Source organism: Camelus dromedarius, chromosome 1 (assembly GCF_036321535.1).
Source record: "Camelus dromedarius isolate mCamDro1 chromosome 1, mCamDro1.pat, whole genome shotgun sequence".
Lineage (NCBI taxonomy): Eukaryota > Metazoa > Chordata > Mammalia > Artiodactyla > Camelidae > Camelus > Camelus dromedarius.
Window position 1 is genome coordinate 40,158,466 of NC_087436.1, and position 26,851 is coordinate 40,185,316.

At 36.3% G+C, this 26,851-nt stretch overlaps 1 long non-coding RNA gene across 2 annotated transcripts in view; it reads left to right on the top strand.

Moving 5' to 3' along the window:
* The window catches only part of LOC105093636 (uncharacterized), a 697,614-nt gene that overhangs the window by 639,157 nt on the left and 31,606 nt on the right, over positions 1-26,851 (top strand). The window contains exons 17-18 of one of the 2 annotated variants that reach the window (XR_010377608.1): positions 873-926; positions 11,045-11,083. This is a non-coding gene — a long non-coding RNA (uncharacterized LOC105093636). The remainder of the gene's footprint in view (positions 1-872; positions 927-11,044; positions 11,084-26,851) is intronic. The other variant, XR_010377607.1, reaches the window with a different exon arrangement.

The following is a 26,851-nucleotide window of genomic DNA, read 5'->3' on the forward strand; positions in this document are numbered from 1 at the left end:
TTTTTTTCTTTCTCCTGTTGCTGTGGTGGATTAAACTAACAACAACAACAGTAATAATAAATTTATTTTGAAATGTCATTCCAGACTTGGATATCTGAATAATTCACATTTGGTCATGGTGTATAATTCTTTTTATGCATTGTTGGATTCATTTGCTAATATTGAGAATTTTTGCATCTCTGTTTTTGAAAGCTACTGTGCTAGTTTTCTTTTTTACTGTAATGTCTTGGTCTCATTTTGGTATTAGGGTAATGCTGGCCTTATAGAATGAATTAGGAAGTTTTCCGTCTGCTTCTGTGTTTTGGAAGAGTTTGTAGAATATTGGTATAATTTATTCCTTAAATGTTTGGTAAAATTCACCAGTGAACTCATCTGGGTTTCAGACTTTCTGTTTGGATGGTTGTTAATTATTTAGTCAGTTTTTTTGATAGATATAGTACTAATCAGATTGTCTTTTTCTTCTTGAGTGAGTTTTAGCAGATTGTGTCTTTCAAGAAAAGACATTTGTCTGTTTTACCTGTGTTTTTAAACTTGTGGGCATAGAGTTGTTTATAATATACCTTATCCTTTTAATATGCATAGCATCTATAGTGACATCTTCTCTTTAATTTCTGATATTAATAATTTGTGTGCTCTCTTTTTTCATAGTTAGCCTGGCTAGAGACTTGCTGATTTTATTAATCTTTTCAAAGAATCAACTTTTGGTTTTGTTGATTATTTTCTGTTTATTTCCTATTTTCAATTTCTATGATTTCTCCTTTAATTTTTTTTATTGTCTTCTTACTCTGGATTTCATTTGTTCTTTTTTTTTTTTTTTTTTTCCTTCCTAAGGTAGATCTAAAATTGTCAATTTTGGATCTTTTCTAATATAGGCATTCAACTCATTTCACTCTAATGACTGCTTTTGCTGCATCCCACACATTTTGGTAAGTTGTGTTTTCATATTCCTTTAGTTTAGAATATTCAATTTCTCTTAAGATTTCTTTTTTTAGCTTATGTATTATTTAGAAATGTTTTGTATAATCTCCCAGCATTTTGGGATATTCCAGTTATCTTTCCATTATTGATATCTAGTTTAATTCCATTGTGATCTTACAGCAGACATTGTATGATTTCTATTATTTTAAATTTGTTAAGTTGTGTTTTGTAGCCCAGGTTGTGGTTTATGTTGGTGAATGTTTCATGTGAACTTGAGAGGAATGTATATTCTCCTGTTACTGGATGAAGTAGTCTATAGATGTTCATTATACTGGTTTGAGCAATAGTGTTGTTGAGTTCCAATGTAATCTTAATGATATTCTGCTAGCTAGTACTGTCCATTTCTGACTGAGCAGTATAGAAGTCTCCAACTATAATTGCAAATTCATCTTTATTTCCTGTTTAATCAGTGTTTGTCTCACATATTTTGACACCCTATTGTTATGCACATATACTTTAAGGATTGTTATGTTTTCTTTGAGAACTGACCCCTTTACTTTTTTTTAAAAATCACTTTATCTTTTTTTATTGAGCTATATTTGGTGTACAATATTATAAGTTTCAGATGTACAACAGTGATTCACAATTTTTAAAGGTTATATTTCATTTATACTTATTATAAAATACTGACTAAATTTCCTGTATTGTACTATATAACATTGTAGTTTATTTATTTTATACATAGTAGTTTGTAGCTCTCAATCCCCTATGCCTATGTTGCCTCTCCACCCTTCCCTCTCTCCACTGGTAACCACTAGTTTATTCTCTTTATCTGTGATTCTATTTCTTTTTTGTTATATTCACTAATTTATTTTTTAGATACTGCCTATAATTAACATCATACAATGTCTGACTTATTTTAGTATAATACACTCCAATTCCATCCATGTTATTGCAAATGCAAACTTTCATTTATTTTTATGACTGAGTAATATTTCATTGTGTATGTAAACCATATCTTCTTTATCCATTCATCCATTCATTGACATTTAGGTTGCATCCATATCTTGGCTATTGTAAATAATGCTGCCATAAATATTAGAGTGTATGTATCTTCTCAAATTAGTGTTTTTCTTTTTTTTCTTTTGGATATATATCCAGGAGTGGAATTGCTGGGTTATAATGCAGTTATATTTTTAGGTTTTTCAGAAATCTCCATACTATTTTCCAAAATGGCTGCACCAATTTATATTCCCACCAACAGTGTATAAGCATTCCCCTTCAACTACATCCTTGCAGCATTTTAAATTTTTGGTCTTTTTGAAGATATTAATTCTGACGAGTGTGAGGTTGTATCTCATTGTGGTTTTAATTTGCATTTCTCTGATGATTAACAGAGTTGAGCATCTCTATGTGCCTGTTGTCCATCTGTATGTCTTCTTGGGAAATGTCTAGTCAGGTCTTCTGCCCATTTATTAATCGAGTTGTTTGTTTTTGATGTTGAATTCTATGGGCTGTTTGTATAGTTTGGATATTAACCCTTTATCTGTCATATCATTTGCAAATATTTTCTCCCATTCAGTAGGCTGTCTTTTAGTTTTACCAGTGGTTTTCTTTGACTTGCAAAAGTTTTTAAGTTTATTTAGGTCCTATTTATTTTCATCTCTATTACCTTTGCTTTAGAAGACAGATCCAAAAATATTGCTACAATTTATGTCAAAGAGTGCTCCATCTGTGTTCTAGGGGCTTTATGGTTTCCAGTCTTATATTTAGGTCTGTAATCCATTTTGGGTTTATTTTTCTATATGGTGTTAGAGAATGTTCCAATTTCATCTTTTACATGCAGTTATCTAGTTTTCCCAGCAACATTTTTGAAGACACTGTCTTTTCTCCATTGTATATTCTTGCTTCCTTTGTTGTAGATTAATTGACCATAAGTGTGTGCATTTAATTCTGGGATGTTCATCTTGTTCCAATGATCTGTGTGTCTGTTTTCATGTGAGTACCACACTGTGTTGATAACTGTAGTTTTATAATATATTGTGAAGTCAGGGAGTACTTCCTCCAGTTCTGTTTTTCTTTCTCAAGATTCTTTTGGTTATTTGGGGTCTTTTGTGTTTCCATACAAATTTTAAAATTATTTGTTCTAGTTCTGTGAAAAATGCCTTGCTTGGTATTTTGATAGGGATTGCACTGAATCTATAGATTGCCTTTGACAGTACCATCTTTTTAACAATATTAATTCCTCCAATTCATGAACACAGTATGTCTATGCATTTGTTTGTGTCATCTTTAATTTCTGAGAACGGGTCTTTTACCTCCTTAGATAGCTTTATTCCTAGGTATTTTATTCTTTTTGATGTGATTGTAAATGGGACTGTCTTCCTTGTACTTCTGATAATTCATTTTGAGTGTATAGAAATGCAACAGATTTCTGTATATTAATTTTGTATCCTGCAACTTTACCAAATTCATTGATGAGCTCTAGTAGTTTTCTATTTGCATCCTTAGGATTTTCTATGTATATACTATTCATGTCATCTGCAAACAGTGCTAGTTTTATTTCTTCCTTTCTGTTTTAGATTTCTTTTTCTTGTATAATCGTTGAGTCTAGGACTTCCAATATTGAATAAAAGTAGCAAGGTAGGTTATCCTTGTTTGGTTCCTGAACATACTGGTGAAAAGCTAAAAGCTTTTTCTCTGAGTATGATGTTAGCTATAGGTTTGTCATATGTAACTTTTATTATGTTTGGGTGTGTTTCCTCTATACCCACTTTCTGGGGTTTTTTTATCATAAATGTTGAGTTTTCTTGAAAGCATCCATTGATATGATCATATGGTTTTTATTCTTCAATGTGATATATCACATTGATTTGCTAATATTGAAAAATCCTTGCATCCCTGAGATAAATCCCTATTGATCATGGTGTATGATGTATTGTTGGATTCTGATGTATTGTGGGGTTCATTTTGCTAATATTTTGTTGAGAATTTTTGAATCTATATTCATCAGTAATATTGGCCTCTAACTTTCTTTTTCTGTGATATCTTTGGCTTTGGTAACCAGTGATGGTGGCCTTAGAAAATTACACTGGAAGCATTCTTTCCTCCGCAATTTTTGGGAATAGTTTGAGGATAGGTGTTACCTCTTTTCTAAATATTTGACAGAACTCAAACCGTCTGTTACTGGACTTTGGTTTGTTGGGATTTTTAAAAATTACTGGTTCAAATTCATTACTGTTAATTGATCTGTTCATATTTTCTCTTTCTTCCTCATTTAGTATTGGAGTGTATATTTATAGGAATTTGTACAATTCTTCAAGGTTGTCCATTTTATTGGCATATTTTTCATAGTAGTCATGATTCTTTGTCTTCTGTAGTGTCAGTTATAACATCTTTTTACATTACTGATTGTATTGATTTGGGGTTTTTTTTGTTTTTTTGTTTTTTTGGGTTTTTTTGGTGAGTCTGGCTAAAGGTTTATCAATTTTCTTTATCTTTTCAAAGAACCAGCACTTAGTTTCATTGACCTTTTCTGCTAGTGGGTGGGCACAGCTGGTCCCAGGGCAGGGTCTGGTCTGCTGATGAGAAGGCTGGTTGACCCCTTTACTATTATGTAATGCCCTTCTCTATCCTTGACAGTATTCCTTACTCTGAAGTCTTTTCTGTCTGGAAATTAATATAGGTATTCCTGCTTTCTTTTGATTAAGTGGAGAAAGATACACCATGTTAACACTAATCTATGTATTTAATCTATCTATTTAATCACATTTATAGTGAGTTTCTTATAGTTTTGATCCACTCTGATAACATTAAATTGGTACATTTAGATCATTTCCAAAGTAATTGATATATTTTAATTAAAATTTGTCATATTTGTTACTGGATTTTATTTTTGCCCTAGTTGTTTCTATTTTTGTCTTCCATTCTTTTTTTGGCTTTTGCATTTTTAATCTGAGCACTTTATGAGTCTGCTTTCTTAGCATATTAAACGTCTCTGTGTATTTGTTTTAGTGGTTGTCCCAGAGTTTGCACTATACCACTTTACACAAATGCATAATAACAAAGACACCTCTAATTGCTCCCTCCTATTCTTCGTTGTTGTCATTCACTTTATTTTAAGCATATACATACACACACGTATATATAGTCAAATACAGTGTTGCTACTATTATTTTAAACTTATTTGTTAGCTCAATTAAGAATAGGAAAAGTAAGTTCTTACTTTTATATGTAGTTATCTGAGTTTCTGATCTGTGTAATTTTCCCTCTCTAAAGAACTTCTGTTAACATTTCTTGCAAGACGGTCTACTCCAATACATTCTTTCATTTTTTGTCTTTCAGTGAGCCTGTGCTTTTGGGCTCTTCACTGCACATATGCATCTCAGTCCCCTACCCCTGGGTGGAACAGAATGGCTCAAATGGGCTGGAGTTGGGCAATTCCCTTCCTTTTCTCAGAATGTTAGCACCACTTGGAATTGAGTATTTCCCTTCCCCCAAGTCAGTTAGGCTCCGATAAAACTCCAAGAGCTTATGCTCTGCTTAAATAATTTCTCCTAAGAGCAGACTTTGTTAAGAAAGACAGAATGCTCTTGGGTATTTCCAAATGGTTCCTCCCCTTGTGCCAGAAGTATAGATGAATTTTTTGAGATTGACTATGAGAACATTGTACTTTGTAGACATTTATGAGGTAAACTCAAAAGCATGGGAGCTCCCTCTCCCCCACCCAATGACTGGGTCCCTCTGGAGTTTTCAGTTCCCAGAATTGTCCACTGAGTCTCCAGAAATTAGTTAGGTTTCCCTGCCCTAATGGTGTTTCCTGCAGAGATTGCTGCTCTGGGTAGTTGTGATTCTCTGTATTTATTTATTGGTCTCTCCCATTTGGATGAAGGAGTGATTTGTCTTGTGACCTCCCTCACTTATCTGATGGATCTAAGAAGAATTGTTGATTTTTCAGTTTGCTTAGCTTTTTAGTTGTTTTAGGAGGGAGTCTTTTAGGAGGGAGTGGCAACTTCTAAACTTCTTTCACGCTGGACTAGAAACAGGAAACTCTGTATTACTTTTTCTTTCTGAACTTTCTGCTCCCCTACCTTTATAAACTGTCTCTTGTCAGCTTTGTTTACATATAGCCACCCCCTGAATCTTTTACACTGTTCAATCTCAAGGAATAGATTTATTCAGTCCTAATTCTAAACTGCTGGGTGAGAGACTGATTAGACTAACTTGAATCTAAATAATTGAAGTCAGGTGGGAAATTTACAGGCTAAACGTAGCCCCTTGGGTCACCCTAAAAGTATCCAACAGCTCATGAAAATAGCATTCCTACTTAGAAGTTACAGCTTTAAATGTGAGATGAAACAATGTAAGAAAAAATTACTATAAAAATATGTCATTTAAGAATAGGAAAAAAACTTTTTCCCAAAGAGGAATCTCATTTAAGAGTGGAAACTAGATTTGTAACTTGTAAGAGGCAGATTACAAAGTTAGCAATGCCAAATTATCGTTCTTACTGAAAATACTATATATTATCTACTAGCCTTTGTAAAATCTTGACACAGTAAATGTACTTTGACTTTTGAGTCCTATAGAGTGTATATAACACATTTCATATATTATTTAAGCTTTAAAAATCATACCTTGGTTATCTTAAATGGAAAAGATACAAGACAGTAGTATAAAGATACCAAAATCTTTTTAAAAATACAGATATATACATACATCCATTAATAAGTAACTTCCACTTTAAATCAAATTTAATTTGGATATCAAAGGCCAAGTGCTAATTTCACTTCAGCAATTATAAATTCATGTCTGAAACCTGTGACAAAGAGCAAGTGAGTAGGTGATAGGACAATTGTGACAAGCTTATCAAACTAACAATTGGGATGAAATGTTACCAACTCTCCTTAAATTTATCCAATAAGGTACCCCAACTGACCTATTATTATTCATATGACATCCCACAGCTAAGAGTTGTTTTTTATTAACATGTTAAGAAATCTCTCTTCAAGGTTAATGAGAGAGACTTTAACTTTGTTCTCTAAACTAGGAAAGCATCCTTATAAGTCAGAAGTTTTAACATGCTATTCTGATAGACACAATGAAGATTTGTTCATATTTTTGACTAACATAGTTAAAGATAACTAGGTTATTTGACTAAGATAACTTTATACTAAATTTCAATAAATTAATGTTTAATCAAGACATTTTTTATAAGGAATTATGCTTTAACAGCTTTGAAAGGGAGTTCCTTAATCACAATATAATTGTGTTTCATTTATTCAAAGTATATAACATATAAAGAGAGGTTTATAAGCAATATTCTCTTTGAAGTAATTTTCTACAGCTGACCCCAGAGAGTACCAGTTTGACAGATGGAAATAATAAGTAAAAGCAGCAAAGTTGTTTGCTGTATATAATATTGTTAATAAATCAAAATACCCAGCATATGGCAAGAGAATAGATGTATTTTCATACAGTCTGGCCCTCTTTCTTAATACTACTCTTGATGTCAGGAAATCATCTAGCTATAGTTAGCAAAACAGTCTATGAAAATTTGAAAAATGAATGAGAAAATTATAATTTCTCTAAGGCACTCTTTTTTTTTTTAATTTTGCAAGTGTGTGTGTTAAATGTTGTATGTAATGTATTTGTGGAGGCACTTTATTGCTTTGCCACAGTGTCTGAAGCCACCATAGTTAGCAGCCCTCCTGTGTATTTTCACCAAGCCCTAGCCTGTTCATCTAAGAACACTAACAAACACATTGTATACAGCCATATCTATCATAAACTTTCTTAACAAATATCACATGAAGTCCTCTGTCAAGTAGCTGAGAGCTTGGTCTGAGGACAGTAAGAACTTGATGGAAAAGGGCAAAGTTTTAAAGACCATGTCCCTTGCAGGAAAGTTGTATTCTGGCAAAAGAGGATCATGTCGCCAGAAGCAAATCCCTTAATTATTGAAAGCTCAAGAGTACTGGCTCTGAAAATGGTAAGGCCAAAGGGCATTTGTGTCCATGTTTACACACCCATTGGCCCAGAGGACATGGAGACATGCCAATGATTAATATCATCTATAGAGGGAAAAAGAAACCTATAAGTTTAAAAAAGACTAACAAATTTAGTAAAAAAAAAAAAAAAAAAAAAAGTAAAACTGGGCATATTTTGTCTGTTTCTTTGTACTGTGCAAACTGGCATAGGTAGATTTTAAAGCCTAAAATATAAGAAAATGTGTAGGTAGGTAGATGCATCCATTATAACTACCACCAATATAATCATTTAATGCCTAAATATTTTTCAAACTCCTGTGAAAGTGGGATTTTTGTCTTTACGTTTTAAGAGACATTAAAATCAATTCCTTCTACCTTTGACTAATGTTTTTTCACACTTTTTCTTAGAGAATGCAAACCCCGAGTGTCACAGTAGAGGTCATCGTAGACAAAGAGCAGTTTCTGAGCGTCATGTTTTGGTTTCACCAATTCCTTTTTCCTCTTCCTTCTTTGGTTTTCACTTTTAGAGGCAGTCTTTTATTTAGCAAACACCAGTCTAATATTTCTGTAGTTAATAGCTCTGGAAAATTTTTCATGAAGACATAAGCTACTTACAAAAGTTCTTAAACCTTTGCATTTTCTATCCTGCTTTGTATTTACTTCAGCATGGCTGACAGTTTTGTAAGTTTCAATCAAAAACTGTATAAAATCTCTGCCCAACAGATTCTAACTTAACATAGTCATTTCCAAGACAGGAAGAAGTCATGCCAATTATAAAGCCATACTGTTTTCATGGTTAGACGAAGACTCAGTTTGCAAACATAACTGCTGCACATTTACTTCATGTATTAAGGGCAGCCATGCACGATGAGAATAGGAATCAGTGAAGCAAAACATGAGGCTCCCATCTGTCACAGTGCAGATGCATTTCCTGTAAACTGTAAGATAGATATAATACAGAAAGAGGCAAGTAGAATGAAATAAAAATAAAGTGCAAATAAACAGTCATTTCTCTGTACCATATAATTAATATTATAAAATCTGGACTTTTTAAGAAGGTATAAGATAATTTGTAATACACAAGAACAGTGCTAGTTAGAATTCTTGAGTCATGTAAAATATTTATGACCTTATTAAACAGGGTAATATGTACTAGGGGCTGTATTAAACAACTCAACTATTTCAATTGCTTAATACAATAAAATGTTTCTCATACCAATTTCCAATGAAGCTCACATGACTTTACTGAATTCCTTCCAGGTGAGACTCAGGAACTTGGCTTCCTTCTCTCATGCAGCTTCTTAATGCCAGGGTCCTTTAGCCACACAGGTAGGAGAGAAAGAATGAACTAACAATCAAAGAAAAAAAATCCAAGAAAGATTCATCCATTGAACAAAACTATGCACAAACCCCAAATCTGTTTTCAGTGATACAGTGTACTATATTCTTCCTTTGGTCCAAGAAGAGATACAGAATTTGATAGTATTAAGCTAGTCAGTGCTTTATTTTGCTGTATTAAAACTGATTTTAAAAGGAGCAAAATACATTTTATTTTCAACACAATTTCATAAAGAAGGTTTAATACCAAAGAAATAGGGATGACCTAATCTTTTTCATTGAATATATTAAGATCTGCAAAAAATTAAGGCTTCTTAAATTTTCCTACACCAACAGGGATAAGATGAAGCTCTAGGTATCAAAGTAAGACTCCTACTATAGACTCATTTTTATCTTCAGGGGTCAAGACATCCACAGGTCTACACACCAAGGAGGACCTAGACACTACCCTCCTTATCATCTTAACGTTCACAGCCTTATCACCATTTTTTGCTTTCTATTGCCCAGGACTACATGGATGGTTCATTTATTGGTTATTTACTGCTGTAAAACCAATTATTACAAGATTTAATGGCTCATGACAAAGCCACTTATTTAACTCACAATTATGGGGGTCTCCACTTCGTCCATACTTAGCTGGAAGATCATTTTTGTCTCAGTGGGAGCCCCTCAAATGTCTGTTGTCATCTGAAGCTCAGGAAAAGGTTAGCTTTGTTGATCTTAGCTGGGTTTTCTCAATTTTCTGGGTCTCAGCTGGGACAACTGGGACTGCATCCTGTTAGATCACACGCAGGGACCTAGGTTTAACCATGTATACTGTCATTTTCTTAAAATGTTATTAAACCAAGCAAGTTACAAGACCATCTGAGATGTCAATAGTGCATAAATAGACTGATTATTGGTAGGTAGAACCCCCAAGGTCATATTGAAACAGAAATGGCTACAGGGAAGAAAATAACTGCAGACATTTTTGTAAATTATCCAGTATTGTGTCCGTTAATGTCATTCACCAAAGGCATGAGAACTCCTAGAGTCCTTTTATCTTGCATAATCTGTTCTTTCTGTTTCTCTGTCTGTACCTGCACTATTCTATCCTCATATTCATATATCCTCATATAGCACCTGGAAAACTTTCACTTTGTCCTCCAAATCATGAATCTTCAACAAAATCTCCTATAACCTCACCTTCTCTGAATATCCTTTTTGACCATACTTGGTATATTCCTTGAGGATCTTCTGTGTTTTGATTTAAGCAACTGGATAGGTAGCTGAGATGTTTGTTGAAATGAGAAAAAAAATGGAGATTTTAAGTAAAAGATGGAATCAAGTGTTCTGTTTTGATTAAGTTTGGTTTGAAATTTCTATTCACTGAAGTATAGAAGTCAAGTCGTCTATATATGAATCTGGAGCTCAGGTAGCAATTCAGGATTAGGGATGTGAATTTAAGTGTTATCAATTTATAATGTTATTTATAATTCTGGGACTGTGGTAAAATATTGTCTCTAAGAGTCCTGAAAAAGAAAAGACAACCCAGGACTTGATCCTGATAATACCAGCACGTACAGTATAATGACCGTGGCTTCCTATAGCCTGAGAGGAAATAAATGCTTTCATTGTTAATTAATGTAACTTCAGTTGTGACCTACAACAATTTTTCATAGTAGAGAGTTAGTGTCCTAATAAGTAAAAAGATGCAATCTAATATAAATTAAGTATAAAATATTGCTCTAATAAAATTTTGCTCTATAGTGACATAGTTGCATTATAACTTACATGTGCTTTAAATTTGTTGGTTTTAGACTGAACCACACGTTGCCAGCAAATATAGGCACTAAAAGGTAAATATCACTAAAATTGCAAACTTTAATAGAAATTTTTCTGTCATCAAAATTAATAAAATTGGGATTTACTTATTTATGATAAGGCTTGAGACAATAGCATATGTTATATAATCTATTTCAAAAACAGTCCTGCAAGATAATTGTTATCTCTAATTTATGGAGTAAAAAATATTTGTGCAACTACTTTAAACAAAAGTCAGTAATACATAATGCATGCATTTTAATAATTTAGCTTAGCATTCTAAAACCTAAGTTCTTTTAAAAATATAATGCTGCCTCTGGTTAAAATATAATTTCAGGTTTGATAATTCCTAAATTTTTCCTTCAAATCATGCACATTGTTTTAAAATTAAAAGCTTAAGAGAACTGTAATTGAAATCAATGAAGCCATTATAGTCTTTCCACCCAGTATCTTCACTGGGCATCACAGTATACACAGCTTCCTATGGATTATATTTTTATGGAGATATTTGATAGCTATATAGTGTGAAAAAACTGGAGCTGACATTGCTTTAGAATTCATCTATCTTCCAGTGGTGAGAAGTTGATATGAATACACGTTAAATACATGCTTCTTGTGTAAATGTACCACTTAAATACCCCAAATCCTCGACAAGGCACTGGATTTTTCCAAGTGAAAAGGAAAATCAAGTAAAGATTTTTCTTTAGAAAGCACTTTTTCAATCTGACATAGTAGCCATGTAAATTAAATAAGACTAAAATTTAATGAAGTCTTGATTGAACCACGAGAGTCCCTCATATTAAAAAAGAAATAGGGAGTTTGGGAGTGACACAAGTAAGATGGCAGTGTAGGAGGGCCCCTGCCTGTATCCCCTGCACAGTAACAATACTTTGGCAGCCCTTTGTGAGAGCTTCAGGGTTCAGGTAGGAGGTTGTAAAACTCAGGTGAAACTCAAGACTAAAGAGTGACCTTTAGAAAAGGCAGGCTCATATCCATGTGGCAGGCTCAATGGTCATGGTCCTGGCTACAGATCCATAAATACTTCTGTCTCTCTGTAGACTCAAGTACAGCCCAGTTTACCCATCATCAGCACCATCACTAAATGATTTGAGGAATAATGCCTGCTTCTTCCTTGGGTGTCAAGCTCACTAACTTCAGCCTTACCTGTGGACTCTGAAGCGTCCTGTGACCCAGCTCCAGCAACTCTCAGCTGTGGTCTGGCAAGCCTGTTCACCCAAGGCCCACTGGGAGACATGCCTATCCATGCCACTGGAAGCAGACCTGTTGATCCCAGTCAGACTGCGTATCTTGAAGTGGCTCTATAGCCTTGTTCCAGCCATTCCTAGCATGGTCTGGAAGCAGTCCTGCCTGGCCAGGTTCCCACACAGTAACCCAGAGGGAGCTTTTCCAGGGACCCTGCAGGAGCCACACTGTCCACAAACCTAGTAACAGTTCTACTTTCTACAGACCTTGCATACACTTGTCCTAGCATCAGCCCTAATGAACAGCGTCCTGGAATCAGCTCCACTTGCCAAGGAGTAAGACATGATCCCAGCCTGCCCAAAACCCTGGCAAAAGACCAGTCAACTACAGGCCATTCCACAGACCCAGCAGTAGGTATGTGATCCAACTTCACTCAGCTGTGACCCCAGAAGCAGTCCCTTCAACCCAGGAAACTAACAGGGAATGCCTCTACCTTCCAAAACCAGTCTGTAAAGATTGGAGGAAATGTTTGCTTCTTCAAGTGCACAGACATCAATGCAAGGCTACATAGATCATAAAAAATAAGGCAAACATAATTTCACTAAAGGACACTAGTAAAACAATGGTAACTGACCCCAAAGAAATAGAGATCTAATGGGTACTTGACAAGAAATCAGAATACTCATGTTAAAAAAGCTCAGTGAGATGCAAGACAACACAAATAACTAAATAAAATCAGGAAAACAAAGTATTAACAAAATGAGAAGTTTAACTAACTAATATATATAACACACATAAAGAAGTTTATGCTGTATAGCACCAGGAACAATATTCAATATCTTGTAGTAACTTATGGTGAAAAAGAATATGAAAATGAATAGATGTATGTTCCTATATGACTGAAGTACTGTGCTGTACACCAGAAACTGACACATTGTAAACTGATTATACTTCAATAAAAATATATATTAAAATACAAAATAAGGAATAATGGAGCTGAAGGGTACAATGCCAGAATTGAAAAATTAAACAGATTGCTCCAATGGCTAACTCAATCATGTAATAGAAAGAATCAGCAAACTTGAATATAGGTCATTTGAAATTAGCCAGTTACAGAAACAAAGAAAAATGAAAAGTGAAGAAAGTATATGGGACCTGTGGTGTAACATCAAGTGAATAAATGTACACATTATGAGAGTCCCAGAAGGAGAGAGAAAGGGGGCAGAGAGCTTATTTAAAGAAATAATGACTGAATATTTGCAAATCTTAAGAGGGAGACAGATATTCAGGTTCATGAAGCTGAACCCAAAGAAGATAACCACAAATAAAGTAGCATCAAATTGAAAAAATCAAAGACAGAAAATTTTGAATGCCACAAAGGAAAAGGGACTTGCCACATACAAGGGAATTCCTTTAAAGCTACAAGTGTATTTCTCAACAGAAAATTCTAGGCCAAGAGGGAGTTGGATAATATTGCTGACAAGAAAAAAAAAAAAAAAACCTGCCAAATAAGAATACTCTACATGGCCAAGCTATTCTTCAAGCACAGGCAACAAAAGCAAAAATAGACAAGTGTGATAGCATCAAACTCAAAAACTTCTTCACAGGAAACAAGCAACAAAATGAAAAGGCAATGTAGAGAATGGGTATTTGCAAACCATACATCTGATAGGCGATAGTATCCAAAATACTTTAGGAACTCACATAACTCAGTAGCGAAATAAACCAACCAAACAAAAACAAAGTAACCTGATTTAAAACTGGGTAAATGACCTTGCTTGTGTCTTCACAAAATTCATATTTTGAAATCCTAACCCCCCCCCATAGATAATAGTATTAGGAAGTGAAACCTTTGGAAGGTGTTTAGGTCAAGAGGGTAAGCCTTCCTGAATGGGGTTAGTGTTCTTTTAAAAGAGACCCACAGAGATCCTTTCCCTCTTCCACTAAGTAAGGACACAGTAAGAAAGCTCTGGCTATGAGCTAGAAAGAGGGCTCTCACCAGAATACAACCTTGTTGGTGCCTTCGTCTTGGACTTCCTAGCCTCTAGAGCTATGAGAAATAAACTTCTTTTGTTTAGAAGCTGCTCAATCTGTGTTTTATTTTTTATGGTAGCCTGATCAGACAAGACCTGAATATTCATTTTTCCAAAAAACACAAATACATAAAAGGTATATGCAATAATGTTCAGCATCACTAATCATCAGGGAGGTGCAAATCAAACCTACAAGATACCACCTCACACCTGTCAGGATAGCTATTGACAAAAAGACAAGAGATAGTAAGCATTGTTGAGCATGTGGATAAAAGAGAACCCCATATGCCTGTTGACAGGAAAGTAAATTGGTAAGCCATTATGGAAAACAACATAAGGTTTCTCAAAAAATTTGACATACAACTACTATATGATCCAGAAATTCCACTTCTGGGTATATATCCAAAAGAAATGAAATCAGTATCCCAAAGAGAAATTTGCACCCCCATGTTCCTTTTCAGCATTATTCACAATGGCAAGGCATGGATTCAACCTAAGTATCCATTATCAGATGAAGGGTAAAAAATGTGAAATTATATGTAATATATATGGCATATTACTTAGCCACAAAAAAAGGAAATTCTGCCATTTGTGACAATAAGGATGAACCTGGAGGGCATTATGCTAAGTAAAAAAAGCCAGACATAGAAAGACAAATACTATACAGTATTTATATGTGCAATCTTAAAAAGTTAAACTCACAGAAGCAGACAGTAGAATGATGATCGCCACGGTCTGGGGTCTGAGAGAAACAGAGAAATGTTGGTCAAAGTGCACATTCAGTTGCAAAATACGTAAGTTCTGGATACCTAATGGAAAGTATGATGACTATAGTTATAAATACTATATTATGTACTTGAAATTTGCTAAGAGAATAGACCTTAAGTGTTCTTACCACATACACGTAAAATGGTAGCTATGCGGGGTGATGAGTGTAATTAGCTGCATTGTAGTAATCATTTCACAACAGAATGTATATCAAGTCACCACTTTGTTCACCTTAAATATATACAATTTTTTTGTGTCAGTCATAACTCAGTAAAGCTGGAAAAAATACAAATAAAAATTTAATAAGGAGTTCAAGAAAATAACATCAGCTATACTGTCCACAAGCAAAACCACTGGTTGTATTATTTCAACACACTTGCTTTTGTCACAGAGAAAAACTCTGAGCGGTATAGAGATAGACTTTATTTGATCTTTATTTTACCTGATTTATTTTTTACCAAATAAGGATAGTTAATCTTACTCATTTCTAACTGAGAAAAAGTTTTGAGCCAAAATATAGTGTCCATACATACCACAGGGTACGACCATACGTATTAGATTGCCTGCAACCATCTTTTGTCCCACTGTAATTATTAACTGACTCTCAAGAGAATCACATTTAGATAATACTTTTCAGCAACAAAAATCAGGATTCATTGCAAATAAGTTTCCAAGATTGCTCAAATTTATATTTCAAAAATTTATGAGGTAGTGTTAGAATATTAATTTAAACACCAATTTTTTTTGCTTACATGAATATCAAAATAGTTGATTATAGACATAGCTTATTTGGCTTTGTAATCCTCAGGTGTTAATTTTCATTGGTTTATATAATTTAACACTGAATGTAGATCAGAACTGTATCTAGTGCGGGTGCTGTCATCTGTGTTGATAAGCAGCTAGGTGGTGTGCTTGTTTCTTAAATATCGACCTTGTGCTCTATACACAGTGGGGAGCATGTTCTGTGGTTTTATTAATGAAAGATTTTAATATTAAATATAATACTTAGGGAAATAAAGTTTTATAAATATATGCTTATTTGGCATTGTAAAATAGACATTAGATTGAAGTTCACTCTTTAAAAGTAGTTATTGAATCTATATTCACACATTCTATAAAAGCTTAATTCATGTACATATTTTCACTTTCAGAATGTTGAAACTGTGGCTGGGTATCAATAAAGATACTAATTTTTGTTCTCCATGCAGCAAGAAGTTATAAAAGAAAAATTGAATTCTGATTTTTTTCTCCATCATCTTAGAAAGGCATTAAAGCTTTTTTTTTTAAACCTCCCTAAGGTTAACTTCTTTTTACCTTTTAGTCTTGTTAGATGGTGTTAATGGCATTTTTCTTTACCAAAATAAGATTTTTGAGGAGGTTTAGAATGCTGTTACTTCTCCAAGTTTGCTTTTAGTGGGAAGGCTTCAAGTAAGGTTGTTAGCAGTCCCTTCTAATGCGTGCTTGATGCCCTTTGATCTTTCATGGTTGTGGAGTCCTGGCAGGGAGGTGTTTTCCCTGAGCTGCCACACCCCTTTATTGTCTTGATGTGGGGATCTGGTAGACTCCAGTGTGCTTGCTGTGTCAAAGGAGCAAAGTCTGCTGCCTTCAGAATGCCATGCAGCCACCAGCTGCAGAATTCTAACACAGTCAGTGCACATTCCCACATGTGGTGCCGTCAACTGAAAGGTGCTGGAGCGTACTTCCGCAAGCTTCTGTGATACAGGGAAAAGAAGTCTTTAAGTGGGTAATAACAGCTGGTGAGAACAGCATCTGAATTCCCCTTGAGTCCTTCGTAGCTTCTCAGTAGCATCAGCTTAGCTGGCAATCCAAATAGGACGGGTTAGTTTTCCTCACATCAGGATGAGATTAATTTTCCTCACATCGGGATGAGAAAAGTATAAATTATATGGCATGTTGGTTTCCTTTTCATATTAACACTCATCTGTTTAACACCTTATTTGTTTGCCTTTTCCCAAGTGACTAGTATAGCAACTCTCCTTTCTGCTGCCTTCACATGGGTGCACGGTCTCCTATCCAAGTTCTCCATTGTTCCTAAGGAGGTTTCCTTATCACAGATGCTCTCTAACTACATGGTGTGGGGATGAGAAGGGATTTTTGAAGGTGGAATCTGGACTAAGATATAAAGTGGATAGAGGGAGAGGCCATGGGGTGCACAAGCCTGTGTCCTCGAAAGGAGAGTAATCTTCACCAGCTGGAGAAGTTGTAGCCTCGTTCCCCTTCAGGAGGAAACCCACTAATGAAGGGAACCATGCATCCCTCTCTCCCCCAAGAGTCAGCGTGAGGCAGGGAGCAATAGAGAGCCGGGGAAGTGGTGGGAGTGGGCACCGCAGAGAAAGGTGAAAAGGAAAGTGCCTTTAATTCTTAGATTTCCTCTTCCATTTTTCTCAGTCTTTTCTTCCAGTTATCCAAATAGTTTTTTTTTTTCCTTAGAGTGATTTTCATCCCGTAGAGCCAGTCATTCATTTACTTGAGACAATTCCTGTCTTAAGAACCCCAGCAAATACATTAATTTATCCAAATCAAATGACAATCATTAGGTAATTGGACTCTCATTTATCCATTCCAAATATGACATAGAGTTATTAACTCTTTAAGAGGAAGTTCTGCAGGCAATGTTCCTGGCTTCCCACATATTATGACTGTATGGTGATCTTGATGGAAGATTAGAGCCCACATTACCCATGATTAGTTAATAGTAAGATCTTGAATTTAGAGAAGTTCCATTCAGCTAGTATTCCAAAATAATGGACACCTAGAGGGAGACTTTTCTTTTTTTTCAATAATTTAGGGTCTCTTTTCTGACTGTTGTGTGGCCACAGACATTCAGTTTATCTAATCAATTCAGTAGTTTCTAGACATCTAGTCCCCATCACCAGCAATATAACTAAAAATGAAATCTCCCAACTCAGAAAAATTCTCCATAAATATAGAAGAGAATGATTTTTTTTTTTATCAATTAAGCATTAAACCAGAATGTGATGTGCATCACAGGCAATCCACTAAGAAATTACAAAGAAAGAAACTTACCCGTTTAGATAGCTAAGTAGATAAACCCATTACATACATATTTTAAATATCAACAAAAACTAGTCCCCACGTAAAAGGATTTCACAGCACTATTAGTCACACATAGTTCATCCTAAATTCAGTTGGTTGTTGGGGTGAACATCTATGTTAACTAATCAGCTTTATACGTAGAAAATAAATTTCTTACATCTTTATGGCAAGAGGTAGTTTTGGAACTTGGATCAGGACACTCACCAAAGTTAGGCTCCTCTCCTACAGAAATTGAGGATAGAGGCGCGACCTTCCCTGATGACTGTATTTCAAAGAGATGGTCCTCAAGTCTTTGAGAAAGATATTACTGGGTTGTAAAGCTGGCAAGAGGCTTGTGAAACTATTTACATGTAAAAGGGGATGGAAAAATTTATAATTAAAAGCTATTTAAATAAAAGCTCTTGGAAGAGAGAGGAGAGGGAGCTCTGTAGTTAGGTCATCTGGATTCTGTTAGATTCTGGGAGGGTGGGACGTCAGGGAGACAGGAAGAAGTGTCCCTAAAATGAAGTGAAGCTTAGAGGAACGCTGAAGCCCTCCTGGTCACAGGCATCTTTGTATTTTAGCATCTTTTGCATGCAGACTATAGTTATTTCTTGGTTATTTTACAACAGTCATTTTTTAATAGAAGTAAATTATTTTTATCCTGATTTTCAAAGTTTTTTCAAAGCTATTATGTTGTTGTTAAATCTAAACCTAACAGCATAATATCTTTATTTACTTTTTATGTTTGGTGACATTCATTTCCTGGGCACACCTGCCCTTAAGCAAAGGCAAAGACAGAAATCAGAGTAAGACTAACCCTGTTATCTCTATATTAACGATTTATACCCCAAGGCAGTGTCACAATTTCAAAACAGAAATTAAAAACTGAACGTCAGAAGTCATAAAAATCTATCTAGGTATGTTTCATAGACTAATTAAAGCTATCATTAAGATATTTTTTTCTGTCTTTTTTTTTTCTAAAACTGGAAAAGACCCTGTTCTTTATCACTACGTGCAACAAAATGTATTTTGTTCTATGGTTGAAATTCAGGTAAGGTTCACCCTAAGTGTATTTGGGTAATAAAGACATCCAGAGCCTAAATAAGATTTATGTCTCTGAAATCTGAACCAAAAAAAAAATGTCTTTAAGAATGGCTGTTTTTATTTAGTGGACCCATTTTTTTTTCAGAATAGCTTCTAAGTCCTTCTTTTAAAGTTTAATTTTCTTGTAAAATTCCTGACATTTAAATTGACATCACCAAGAGAGTGACTGACTTCACTTCAGCTCATGAGTAGAACAACCAACAACCTTTCATGATCAAGACACCACTGAGAGAATCCTACAACATAGGGGTGAGACCAAATCACCCCTTGCGCCACAGAGACCAAGGGAGACTGCGTTAGAAGGCTAAGAGGAGCCCCTACACACTGACCACATTGCTCCCCTCTAGGCCTGGGCCCCATGTTGAGAGGCCTCTCCTGATCCTGCAGTTTCTCTAATGAGTAAAGAGAGCCCATTGTGAACCTCCAGCGCCACCAGTGTCATGGATCACTTCTTGCGAGCCCTCACTCCAGTCTCACTCCACGGGGATTGCAGAGGAATCTGTAGGGTTTGAACACTGGGAATTGGACTGTGATGGAGAAGTGGGAGAAGTTTTTAACAACCAGCACTTGGATCTTGACAGAATAAGTTCCTACCTACAGCACCCAAATCGTAGTCCCAACCAGTGGTTTTGTTCACTACAGAGCCAAGTCAATGGCATTTTCTGAACAAGGAACAGGGCAGGGTATAGGTCTGCTTCATTTGGGTCATCAAACAAAGTGCCTTGTCAACCCTGGCCTGGACTGAACAGAAATGCTGTCAACAACAGCTGGAAGCTGCATCGCCCAACAGTGCTCCAGCAGAATGGAGCAGACAGAGCTGATCACTCACAGAGCAGAGTAACTGGCACTGTTCAGCCATGGAGCCAGCGGAGTGGGTCAGCTTGATTCAAGACCCCAAAGAACTATCTGAGGTGCAGAGTGTTCCACTGCTCCATCCAGGCAGGGTAGCTAATTCATAACCACATCCACTGCTGAGTGTAGCTCCCAGCCCTGCCTAGCCTGGACGCCTGGCCAGGATACCTGGAAACCTGTGTAGCCCAGCAACACTTGAGCAGAGAGTCCTGCAAGCAGAGCTGATAGACTTCACACCAGAGCCAGTGGCCATGTTTGGGCAGGGCACTGGGGGCATGGGCTAGCTTGAGTCATGGTCACACACAAAGAGCCTTGCCAGGCTTGGAGCTAGTTCTTCCATGCAAAGGCAGAGAAACATATTCATAATCCCTCCCATTCCTGAACACAGCCTTCAACTTACCCAGCCAGAGAGTCTAAGCAGAGCACATGGACAGCTGTGTAGTGCATCCAGCAGCCCCTTCACAGCGGCACTTGCACAGAGAGCATGGCCTATGGCTTTCCCCATGTGCACAGTAAAACCGGTGGCCTTATTTAGCCAGGGAATTTAGTGCACAGTGTTACCTGCTTCAGGTCTCCAAACAGTGAGCCACGCAGGCCTTGGGCCCTGTCCTACTGCCCTGCCAGGCCGGGGAAGCTAATTTAGGCTCATATGCTCCTGAGTATAGTGCCCAGTTCTGAGTGTCTACTAGGCCTGACTAGAGAACCAAGGCAACAACAGAGCCCACCCTACAGTCCTGCCTGGGCAGGGAAGCAAGCCGGCAGTTCTAGCCAACTGCTCTCATCCAGCAGCACTCTGATCTGAGCTTAGGCAGTGGTATCATCCAAAATTAGGCCCTAAGTGCATGCTGCACCAATCCAAGGGCGACACTAACTAACGTCCAAAAACCGAAAGCTGATTGATGAAGAACTGTCTGCCAAAGCAAATATTTAACATCTGAGAGAGAAGACCACTTACTCAAATGTGCAGATAGCAATGTAAGGAATCAAAGATCACAGAAAATCAGGTAAACATGACACGAAAGAAAACTAATAAAGCTCTAATAACTCTGAAAAATGTAAATCTATACACTTCCAGACAAAGATTTCAGAATTACCTTCACAATGAAGTTTAGTAAACTACAAGAACTCATAGGCAACAAAACGAAATTAGGAAAACGAAGCCAATGCAGGAACAAAATGAGAAGCTCAACAACAAAAACAAAAGACAAAAGAAAAAAATTCCAGACCTCAAACATACAGGGACTGAACTAAAGAATTCAATAGAGAGTTTCAAAAGCAGACACAACCGTGCAGAAGAAAGAATCAGTGATCGAGAAGATAGCATTTGAAATTATTCAGTCAGAGAAATAAAGAAAAATAAAACCATGAAAAGCCTACAGAACTTATGGAACACAATGAAAAGAAACAATATCTGCATGATAGGAATTCCAGAAGAAGAGAAAGAGACAGAAAATGTATTTAAAGCCATCCTAGATGAAAACTTCCAAACCTGTGGAGCCAAATGGACATCCAGATCCAAGAGGACCAAAAAATTCCCCAAAGAGGTTGAACCTGAATAGGGCTACACCAGGGCACATTGTAATTAACTTGTCAAAAGTCAGTCAAAGAAAGAATTTTGAAAGCAGCAAGGGAACAAAGGAAGTTACATACAAGGGAACTCTCATAAAACCTTAGGTGGATTTGTCAACAAAAATATTTCAGACCAAGAAAGAATGAGATGATATATTCAAAATATTAAAAGAAAAACATGCCCAAATAGATTTCTAAAGCCAGCAAAACTGTTCTTCACAAATAAAAGAGGGATAAGATTTTCCCAAACAAATAAAAGATGAGGCAGTCCATGACCACTAAGGGGGGCTCTTTAAATGGAAGTGAAAGGATGCTATTAACATTGTGAAAACAGAAAGGGACAGCATAAAACTCACTGATAATGGTAAATACATAAAGTTAGATTCCATAATATGGGAATAAGTAGTGCTTAATTCAATTATAATAGATTATACAGATATCTGTATATAATTTAATGTTTATTAAACAGTATATTAGATAAATGATAGTTTTTGAACTTTAACACTAATTTTATAAGTATTTCTATAGCTGTGAAAGATTAAAATTATTTCAAATAGAAATCACAATATGTTTAATTTCTTATTCTTCCATATATCAGAGATTGGAGGTAAAAAAATGATTAGTATTTTTTGGAATATTTGTCAAATCAGAAAAACTAAAGTAGTTTTAAGTTTTTTTCATGCTATTTTTCTATCCACAATACATAAAATACCTTATTGTAGTCCACAAATTTAGTAGCATTATCTTAAAATTGGGTTACTTTAAAATTTCCTTAACATTTAAAGAAGGCTAAGGATTGCAGGGGAAAATATTGCAACTTCTCATTAAGTGTGTTTCAACTAAAATACTTGAACACGAAATGCTTCCTCAAGTATAGCATTAAGGCAATTGCTCTGTGAGACCCAGAAATCAATAGAATTGTGAAAAACATTTTAAGTGCAGCATTATAAAAAATATCATACTTTGCTGGATGAACCATGAGACTTCCTGCAATTTTTTAAACTGTCAACAAAATTGTTTTTAGAGTGAAAATGTTTCAACACATGTTTTGACACTTTTTTAAACAATTACAGATATGCAAACTCTAAATGCTACTGCAGTTAAATAAATAAATTCAAATATTACAACTAGTTTGAACTACTATTTAATAGAGCTTTCATTATCTATGCAGGAACCCCTTATTTTTTGCATGTATGTCACTTCTAGTTATAGTTATAAAAACACCATGCTGAAATAATTTTCTCACATTTTGTGATAATGATGTATTACTTTTCTTTCCTAAAGCATTTACATTCTGAACAACATTCTTTATGGCTTTCTATAAGGTGCCAATAATGTTAGTCTTTTGGCACCCTACTGCTTTCATTTAGCACCCTACTTCCACTCAGTATTTGCTTTGTCTTACAAGTTTGGGCAATAAAAATTTGCTACTGAATTTTTTTCTAGCTGCTAATATACATCGAGGAAGGTTTCACCTTCCATCTCTGTCCTTCATTGATGCCTGGCAGCAACATCTACAAAGAACTATCTTTAACCTTTCACTTATCTTACTTGTTTTTCCTTTTTTTTCCATTTTCTCCTTCTTTCCCAGCTTTTCCCCCTCTCAAAATGCCTCAAAAATACAGCTTTAGGTATCCAACTTGTAAAATCATTTTCAGACTTTAATCAGTCTAGTTAAGAAGAAAAAAATAACCAATAATAATAAGAGCAAGTGTAGCAGGCTGCTACCTAAGTTATTGTCAGTTAACTTCTCAGTGTTCATACCTTTATGCAGCCCCCACCACATTCATTCTAGTTGATTCTAGTCTGTTTTAATAGTAGAATAAAGTAGAAGCTACGTTGGACTAGTTTTGCATCCAGCCCTTGAGAGTGTTGGAAACTTCTGCTTTTTTTTTTTTTTAAAGCAATATTCTATCTAGGAATGCTCTCTCTTGGAGTCCTGAGCCACCTGAGATGAAGTCCAGGCTTCTCTCAGGAGAAAGAAAAAGCCATGTGGAAAGGTCCTGGAGAATGAGACACCATATATATATAGAGTCCAGAAAAAGAAGCACTAAGGCGCCAGACGTTCAGCACCACCTGCCATCCAAGTCACTATATTACTGTGTGTGAGGAAATTCAAGAGCGACCGGTAAAGGAACTGCTCCACTAAGACCCGGCTAGCCTATAGAACCATGAGATATAAGAGCAACAGATAATTGCAACAGCATTTGATACTTGAAGCAGATTACGGACATAACAAATATCTTAAATTTGTGGCTTTGACTTTGTATGCAGTCAGTGAGCAGAACCAGAAGAACCTCAAAATGACAGTGAAGCCTTGAAAAACAATTAGCAAATAGTTACTGGAGTCTGGAGCAAAGAGGACTCCAGATATGCATTGAAACAAAAATAGCAAAGCTATAACCTGTACTAACAGCATATGTAGAAAGGGAACCCAAGTGCTTTGTGGACTGAGCTAAGGAGATTCCTGGCAGGTGACTGAAAGCGTCAACTGGCTTCTTTTAGCTGCCTGTTACAGCGAAGTAAGGTAATCTTAAAAAAAAAAAAAAAAAAAAAGAATGCACAGCTTTAGACAGTCTCCAAAGGAAACAAAAGGGCTTGTTTAGTTTCTAAGGTAAAACTGTTTCTTAGTCAGAGCTGCCTCCCTAGAAAACAAGAATCCCCAAGAAGGAAATGGCTTCTGGAAAAAGATCAAATCCAGGGCTCTGATAGTAAGCATAGCCTCAGGGTAAAGTTCAGCTAAAGGATGCAGCTATATTTTATTGAGACCTCAGAAAGATTTAAGAGTACCTGGTATATGCTTGCAGCTAGACACAAAGACCTCTGAGAATATTAAGGCTGGGCCTTGTACCAACTAAGTAACTGGGGTTTAAAATTCTTCAGGAACATATCCCATAGCACCCTGACGCATAGCCCAAGGTAAACCACAGGTATGCTAATACAGTATTCTGTACTCTCATGTTTATCTATTAATTACTTGGAATAAGTAAAATAGAGATTTTATTAAGCTGTTAGGTTAATATGATGTAAATAATCTTAAAATATCAATTATTAATTTGAGTTTTTTCTTTTTTTTTTTCTATTTAAAGTTAATCCAGGGTCCAGTAAAAGATAATGATGTAGGAGGATCCAAAACTCACCTCCCCGCATGGACACACCAAATCTATAGCTACAAGTAAAACAATTTCCTCTGAAATAAAGTCAAAAACTGAGTGGCTCCTACATACTAAACAAACAAGAAAAAAAATCCACACAAAGTGGGTAGGAAAGGATGAGACACAGTATCACCAGAATCCTCATGCCTACATGGCAACCTGCAATTCGGAGGAATCTCACAACCCTGAATTTCTCCCTGAGGAGGGAATGTTTGAACCCCAAATCTGGCACCCCAACTTTTAAGACCTACACCTAAGAGATGAGCCCCTAAAACATCTAGCTGTGAAAGCTAACAGGGCTTGCCTTCCACAGAACACACAGGGCTATAGCTGTCGCAGGGAAGAACAAATCTGATTCTATATTAGATCTGTTCCTTTGGGTCTAACCCTGTGCTCTGTTTCCTGTGCTTAGTCATGCTGGTTCTGCACCTTTTATAAAAGAATGTGGCCTAGAGCCTGAAATATACAGGACAGCTCATTCTCAAGGCTCTGACCTTTAAGGGTATAACAGTTTTCTGTCCATATAGAGATTAAAAAGTTGCAGAGTAGAAAATAACATTTGTCTTGTTGGAAGTTTACAGGGACACGAGGACCCGACATATATGGACAGCTGCAAGAACCAAGGATTCTGACACTAAGAAATATGCACCAACCAACCACACTCCTTCCCCTTTTAGTATAAAAAGAACCTCAGTTCTGACTTAGGAAAGATGGTTCTCCAGGATGTTAGTCTGCCATCTTCTCAGTCTGCCAGCTTTATGAATAAAGTCGTTATTCCTTGTCTCAACACTTTGTCTCCCAATTTACTGGCCTATCATGTGGCGAGCAGACTGAGTTTGGACTCTGTAACATAGTGAACTGAGAAACAGATCTAAAGGGCTTGTGTACATAAACTCACACACCCCAGGGCCCAGCACAGAGGCAGGCAACTGAAACACACCCAGACTTTCTGTGAAAGAGGCTTATTTGCTTGTATTAAAACACCAGACTCAGGGGCAAGCGTCAAATTTCATACACACGTAGGCGCCTACTGAAATACCCTCCAACGATGGAGGCTGCAGGTCACCATTTTTTCTGTCTCCATCTGTCTCACTCCAGCTCACTAGTATCTCCTGGAAGACGCTTGCACACTCATCTAGCTCTCTAATTTTTGCAACTACTGCCCAGGAGATACTTCTATGTTGCCTGGCTCAGCGGCCACTGGGGCTTATGTTCATGGGTCCCACGGGATTGTAACAAACGAAGAAAGAGCTCTTAACTGACTACCACATCCAGGGCATGGAAGATAGACTGGGAGCCTCAGTCTGTTTCCTGTGAAAGAGGCTTATTAGTTTATCTTCGTAACTGAGACCTGAGAGGGTAGGCTTTTAATCAGACACGCATCTTCAGGCTGACCTTCCACAGACCTCAGAAGGATGCTGTCTTTGCACACTTCCTCTGCTGTGCTCCAGGGCATCAGTATCTCCCAAAGAGGAGCCTGTACTCATGTCTAGTACCAAGATTTTTAAGTTTGGTGCCCTGGTTTTTGTGACTTTCATCTAGGGGATGTTCCCTGGTTTCATGGACCTGATGCCCAGTAGTGCTTATGTTCATGAGTTGAACTAGTTGGTAGAAAGAAGAAACAGTTCTTAACTGCCTATCACCCAAGGGCTCAGTGCAGAGGGAACAAATAGAAAAACACATCTCTCAGTCTTCGCCTGAAAGCAGTATATTTGCATACTTTGAAAGCTGCCGCATGAGGGTCTGGCTTTCAATCAGCCTGAATCTAGGTGGTGACTCAGATCTACCCTTTGGGATAGCTGATAGGTCTTGTTACAGCCTCAACTAATGGGAACCTCTAAAAATAAAATAAGCTGCTTGGAAAAATCGCAAAATTTGAGAGTCAACCAAAAGCTATGACACTTGAACGGTACGTTTCATCTATACAAGACCACTCCTTCAGAAGGCAGAGGTTCTTGTTTTATCTAATGCTTAGAAACAAACACAGAGTCCAGGGACATAAAGAAACAAAGGAGTATGTTCCAAAGGAAAGAACAATATAAAACCTCAGAAAAATACC